The sequence below is a fragment of the Gossypium arboreum genome, chromosome 11, assembly GCF_025698485.1.
Source record: "Gossypium arboreum isolate Shixiya-1 chromosome 11, ASM2569848v2, whole genome shotgun sequence".
Classification (NCBI taxonomy): domain Eukaryota; kingdom Viridiplantae; phylum Streptophyta; class Magnoliopsida; order Malvales; family Malvaceae; genus Gossypium; species Gossypium arboreum.
In genome coordinates, this window is record NC_069080.1 from 109,291,775 (window position 1) to 109,298,798 (window position 7,024).

Sequence of the window (7,024 nt, forward strand, 5' to 3'; positions counted from 1 at the left end):
AAACCAAACATTAATGTTTATAAATATTTGTTTCCTTTTTGGAATGTGAACATTTTACTTTTACTAAATTTACATTTACATTTACATTTAATATGGAAAATTTAGTTGGGACTAAAGCTGTCCCAACTCGGAGTAGAGAAAACGATTTAACATGGTGATATAAATATTTACTAGCTGAGCATGGGATAGTGAATGAAGGGGACAGAAGTGAAGAAACCTTATCACAAAATTCTACGACTACTGGGACCAAATATATAACATCTCCCCTTCGGCTAGCTGTCCTCATCACCTCGATCCTAGATAATTATTGTTACGATTTTTATCCAAAAAAAATCAAAACCCCAAATATCAACATCATCCCCCATTTCAGCATTTTCATTTTCTATATATATATAAGCCTCATCTCATCAACCTCATCCCCCCTGATCTTCCTTTTGTTCTATTTCCTCTTGCCTTTTAATGTATATATATATATTTATATATCTTTGTGATTATGTTATATTCACCAGCAGCCTAGCGTTTAGGCCTAGAAAGGATGGTGTAGCCAAGGATGACTTGCCGACTCTTCCTCCTCCCATCATGATAAGTGGTCGTCGGCAGGTTGTCTTTGGCTACATTTTTCTTTCTGCTCCTCATGCTAGGCTTTTGGTGATTTTATCTCTATCTCAACATATTTATTACTGTTATCTAAAGAATCTCCAATCTACATATATAGCTAGATTCATTACATAGAATTCAATTTATCCATCTTTTTTCATTCCAGAAGCTCTTTTATTTTATGTACTCATTATATATAGGTAGTTATTTATTTTTAATATAAAATCATTAAATTATAAAATGTGATGATTATTCGTCTTATCTCTTAATTATCCGAAATATATTTGTAATTTATTTATTTTTAAAAGTATATGTAAAGAAAAGATTAATCATTACAGTTAACAATGAATACCTAATCAAATATATATTAATATTATTTTGTTTGGTAAAGTTAAAAGTGTTGTACGTGGTGACTACTAGTTGCTATTAATCTTTCAGAAATTAATGTTTGATTGTTAGTTTGTTATATCATACTTCATTGAATCCATTGTAACCAAAGTTTTGGGTACCCATAACTCTATGTCAGGTCCTTTTCACCAAAAAGTTGTGGGCTTGAAGAGTTTTCAGTGGAGCAGCCCAGGATAAGATGCTAAAACCAACAGTTCTGTTGGATTATGAAAAACCTGACAATGTCCCAATCAAACACAGCCATGTTTAGTAGTGTTTAAAAAAAAATTGATTCTAAAAGCATTTTTAGAAAAAATATTGTGCTAAATAAGTTGCTTGAAGCTAAAATTTTTAGCTATTCTTTTTCCAAAAGTACTTTTAGTGTTTAATTTTTTTTACCCCTGCAATAACATAGTACTTTTCTTTTTTTTTCTTGGTACTTAATTACAAATGTGTTAAAATCATTAATTAAAGACAAAAAATATTTTATTTTAATGGTTATAATTAAATATTTAAAATATAATTTATATATTCTAATTAAATTTTATAAATAATTAATATTGATTGCTTAAAAATATTTAAAATTTATATTTCATAAACTAAAATATTAACCAAAAATTATAATATTTTTTTATATTCTTACTAAAATATAATAATATTAATTAATTTAAATATTATTTAAATACATGCTTGTTACTTGATAATAATATATTTAAAATAGACAATTTATTTCTGAAAAGTATTTTTTACAGTAATTATAAACACTTAAATCTCAAAAGTAATTTTTCACAACACTCCTCAAAAATACTTTTCAAAAGCATTACTAAACTTATCCTCCAATGATTACAGTAAAGAGGAGACTCTGAAGGTGCTCAAGAGTGGATATTGTTTTTAGTATTTAAACTTTCATTTATTATTTAAAATATATATTATAGATTCCTAACAGGTTTAAAATGTCCATAATCAAATCAGAGGTTAGGCTGAGTTCCGTTGGATAGAATTTTTCAAATTTTCAATTATATATTATAATTCAGTTCTAAATTCAGGTTTCGGAGTTTTCACTAATTTTTAACTAATTGAGTTACTTTCTGAAACTAGTAAAATTAAAAAAAATTCATAAAAATTATAGTTTTATTTTAATATAATATAGTAATTATTTTTATCAAAAGAAGAAATGGTTATTCATTTACATATTTTTAAAATATTTTATTATTTTGTTATTAATTATTAAAAGTTTAATTGCATAAAATCATTAAATATATTTTACATAAAAGAAAAATAACTCAATTTTTCTCTAGAAAATGTCATCAACTTATTGCATCAGTTATTTATTTTATTTCAATTTCCAAATAGATATTTTTCTACTTGCATTTGTATGATAAAATACTATTAATATATGTTTAAATTAAACGAAACTCCCTTTACCCGATTCAATGGTCTAGTCGAACAATAAGAACTGCATCAATTGCCAGAGCAACATCTCTTTAATCAATATGAACAAAAATCAAGATTAATCAAACCTTAAAACATTGACTTGGAGACAAAATTATACAAATTGCAAGCCTAGTACCAATACCTAGGACTGTGGTATCAATACTTGGGTCAAATTCTCAATTATTTAGCTTTGATGTTTCAAAGTATCAATACTACTAAGGGATGTATTTGTACCTAATAACAAGTACCAATACTCGAGGTCAAGTACCGATACATGCTTCTCCTATTTCAAAATTTTGACTACTAACTTCAAAAGCATCAGAACTTGGGTCTAAGTATCAATACTCAGTTCAAAGAAGTAGCGATACTAGGACATGAGGCACTAATACTTCAATTCATAAATGCAAAAAAATAAACTAAAACAAATCAACTAAACATTCTTCAAAATATATCTAAGCACACAAGACATAAAACTAAACTAATCTTTAACATATTTAACGTTCCAAACATAATTAAAATATGCAAATTTGAATACATACATCATCTAATTCAAAAATTGACTACCATAGTAAATCAAATTGTTATACATCAGTAATCATTGACCCAAAATCCAAATAGTATCTAGGTTGCCAACCAGTGACCCGCCAGATGGATAAATTTGAGGTGAACAATGAAAGGATAGCAAGGGGAGCTCGCAGTCTTTATTCGCATGTACCCAAGGAGCCTGCATGATAGAGACTGCGTGCTCTGGCATGCGATCCAGAATGGAGTACGTGTCCAACATGCTCGAGATCCACTCAAAATAGTGGGGTCAAGTCGTGAACAATAAAATCATGTCATGAACAGTAAAGTCATGTCATGAACAGTGATAATATGTATAAATATTCGAATGTTCCCATTAATAAGATATGAAAAAAAATTACTCAACACAAATATACTTATCAATCAGCCTCAATAAAATAAATCACAGTAACCAACATAATATACCATACAAAAGTTCACCATATGGTCAAAATATCAACATTCATAAAAATTAAGTAAACAACAATTTAGTCTTTATAAGATTCTACATACATGTCGGACTACTAAAGAGTAGAAATTTATATGAAAAATAGAAGATCCATTAAGACTCTTAAGATTCTTGTCCAGCCAACGAACCTCTCAAATCAAGCGTAATTTGCGCACGAAATACAAATCTACACGTTGAACTTCCTTAAAGCTCAATAGTACTAAGCTATTTTCTAACAATGCTATATAGAATTGCTAAATTAAAAACATACTATGAGATCAGCATCATATGTCAACATAATTCGATTAGGCGCATTCAAGATCTCAATATCTCTTTGTTCACATAACACATTTGCATATATAAAACAAACTGGTAGCAATTATTGTTCTACAAGTCATGCATTAAACATTTTCATCAAGAAACATTTTCTCTAAAAGATTCATCTCAAATAATTGAATATCAAAATAATCATTCGATATACGGACATGACTTAGTCAACCAAACCTCATGAGAGTGCAAAGCACAACATTTATATACTCCCAAGTGCAATAAGCAAACCTGTATATATCATATCTTTTAAGAGCTCTATATTCTATGGCATGCCACTATACTTGAAAGTTTTCTAATATTATTTATAAGAGTTCACATTCCAAAGCAACTATCATGAAGAACATTTCAATACCAATCAAATAGCAGCATATTGCTTTCAATACCACATTTATCGTCTTATTTAAAAATTATACACATGAAACTAGTAAATTTAACATCAATTATCATGCCATTATCTCAATCAATCTATCAAATCACATCTAGTTAATGAAAATCAACATACAAACCTAAGAAAATAATTTAGACGAGAATATAGAGTATTTCAAAAAATTAGAGAACACAAATTAACCATCTAAACTACAATTGTTAGGAGTTTGTTCACTCTTCAACCATTTTCGTCTTTCCTTTTACTTTTAAGCTTTCAGTACTTCTTTCACTTCAACAACACATTCAAAACATTGAATCTAATAAGATTATTAAGGTTAAACATCTAAAATTTTAAATCAACTAATATGAATGCATTCAATATGGTGAAACTCTCGAACCTAACTAAATCATATCAATATTCAACCTAATCTTTAATAATCTAATTTCTAATGATTTAATGCTGATACAAATCTCAACACTACTTAAATCCTCTCTCAAAAAATAATATCAACAACAAAGAGGAAGAAAAATAACATAAATTTCATTCAATTATCTAAGATTTCCATTTGATTGATAAAGGAAACAAGTAAAATCTCTCTTACCTTTCTTGATTAAATGAATTTTGACTCCAAGATTGAAGAAATTTGAGAGAAAATTTCCTCCAATTCTTTCTTCTTCTTCTTTTTTCTTCTAGCTTTGACGTGAAAACCAAATGAAATTAACTAACACTTACCTTTGTTTTCCTTAAACTCTATTAGCTATTAAGTCCTTGAGAAAATTACCTCCTAAACCTCTCGCTTCTATCCTAAATTAAAAATCTAATCCTAAGACATTTGGCCACTAAATTTCCATTTTCTTACAAAATAGCCCATACCCCAATTTACTAATTCCTCACTTTCAACTAATTTGATGGAAATTGAAAATGGAAATTCACTTTTTTCAAATTATTCAATAACTTGATATCCATTCCTGAAAAACTTCTCAATATGAAATTTCAGAACATAGGAAATTTTTCGACATGTTACGGATTTCTGATGTTTTTAACATTGGTTGGTTTTTAGGGTGGTAAGGATGCATGTGATAAGTGAATTTTGTGACACTTGAAATTAGACTTTAGATTTTGCGAAAGTAAAAAGGCAGTTTCGGATATATAGGCACGTCATTCATTACAATTATTTTGGTTTAATTGAACAGGGGTACCTAAACTATTTTTTGGTCAATCTGAATATCTAAACTTTGATTCCATTACTAAAGTTGGAACGTGCAGTTAGTACAGTTAAAATAAAAAAGGCTATATCTTTTTTTTGAGTGTATGTTTTTTTTAAGAAAGTTTGGTCTGAAGTGGTTGGGCTATTGAAGATTAATAAAGAAGTTTTGAATTGGCAGCAAGCCTACTGCATATACCAAGCTGAAGAGTAAATGTATTATCACTTTGATTACGAAGATTGCTTGGTAAGCTCACATCTATCTGATTTTGAAGGGAGAGGAAATAGAGGCAATTACAAGGACTACGTGGTAATGAGCAAGACATATTGAGTGGCATTAAGGATATAAAAGTAGGTGGAGGACGGCAAATGCAATTGGTTTTCTTTGGCCAACAGAATTTGGAGTGAGAATAAGGGGTTTTTTATGGGTAAGAATCAAGGTAAACTGACTATAATCCCATGCCATGTCACTCAGTATTTTTATTAATTATTTATTATTTAAAAATATTTTACTTTCTTTAATTAAACTATTTATTATTTAATATTATCATAATAATAATTTTAGTATTCAAACTTTGAAAATTTTTAATAATTTAGCTTTCACTTTTTTAGTTAAATTTGATTCTTAATTTTTAAAAGAGTAAATTTATTTTATAACCTAAAATGTTAACTAAAATAATAAATTGTTAATAATATGAGGGTGATAACCCGCTAATCTACACGCACTATTTACTTGACATGGTATCATTTATTATATATATCATATCAAGAATAATTTAAAATTTTATTCATTAAATAAAAAATTAAAATTCAAAAATTATACAAATAGTTCGTAAACAATAAAAATATGAATAACATGGATTAACATGCATATTACCATGTTTAAATTTTTACATTTTAATTAGTTTTTATTAAAATAATAATGATATAACTTTTTAAAAGGATAATAATTAAATTTCACTCTTTTAAAAGATTAAGAATTAGATTTAATTAAAATAAATAAATAAAAGCCAAATTGATAAAAAAAGTAAACATTAAGAACTAAAATTTTCATTATGACTTTAATATTTAACTCTTAGTCTTCAAGTAAATACACAAAAATACGAGGATTCAATAAATATTATGATTTTTTTGTTAGAACTATCTATAATCCCTCCCTAACCTATAAATACAAGGATAATGTCATTCAGCGCATTTTAACTCACGTCCTTCTACATTGGCAACAATACTTATACCGATTAAGCTAATACTCAATCGGCAAATTCAATTTCTTAAAATAAAAGTAAAGTAATAAATTACAAATGTACGAAGAATATAATTCTTAAAGAATATTTGGTTTATATATTTATCTCTATAATTATAAAAAGGAAATATTCCCCCAAGGAATTTGGGCATGTTCTTCATATCCAATGTTTTGAGAAAATGCAATGTGTCAAGCTTGGCATTGTTGCTTCAAAGAGAAAGCATTTATTAAAAGCTCAGAATTTATCTAACAATTCGATCCTTTATACAAAATTCCATTAATGCATTAACGTTCCATCCAAAGTGAATAACAAAGATAATTTTTCTTGCCCTAATTTTTTTATCTTTTAACCAAAGAAATATATCAATAATAACAATAATATATATTTCCTCAAAATAAATACTATACATTAGATGGCTAACATCTATCAACACGATTATTTTAGAAAATAAC

The 7,024-nt window shown here is 27.3% G+C and overlaps 1 long non-coding RNA gene across 1 annotated transcript; it reads left to right on the plus strand.

Annotated features, from left to right (window-relative positions):
- Window positions 1-421: 421 nt before the first annotated feature.
- LOC128284389 (uncharacterized) lies at window positions 422-1,359 on the plus strand. The gene is made up of 2 exons (XR_008274821.1): window positions 422-797; window positions 1,124-1,359. It is a non-coding gene; the product is annotated as an uncharacterized LOC128284389 (long non-coding RNA).
- Window positions 1,360-7,024: the final 5,665 nt, after the last annotated feature.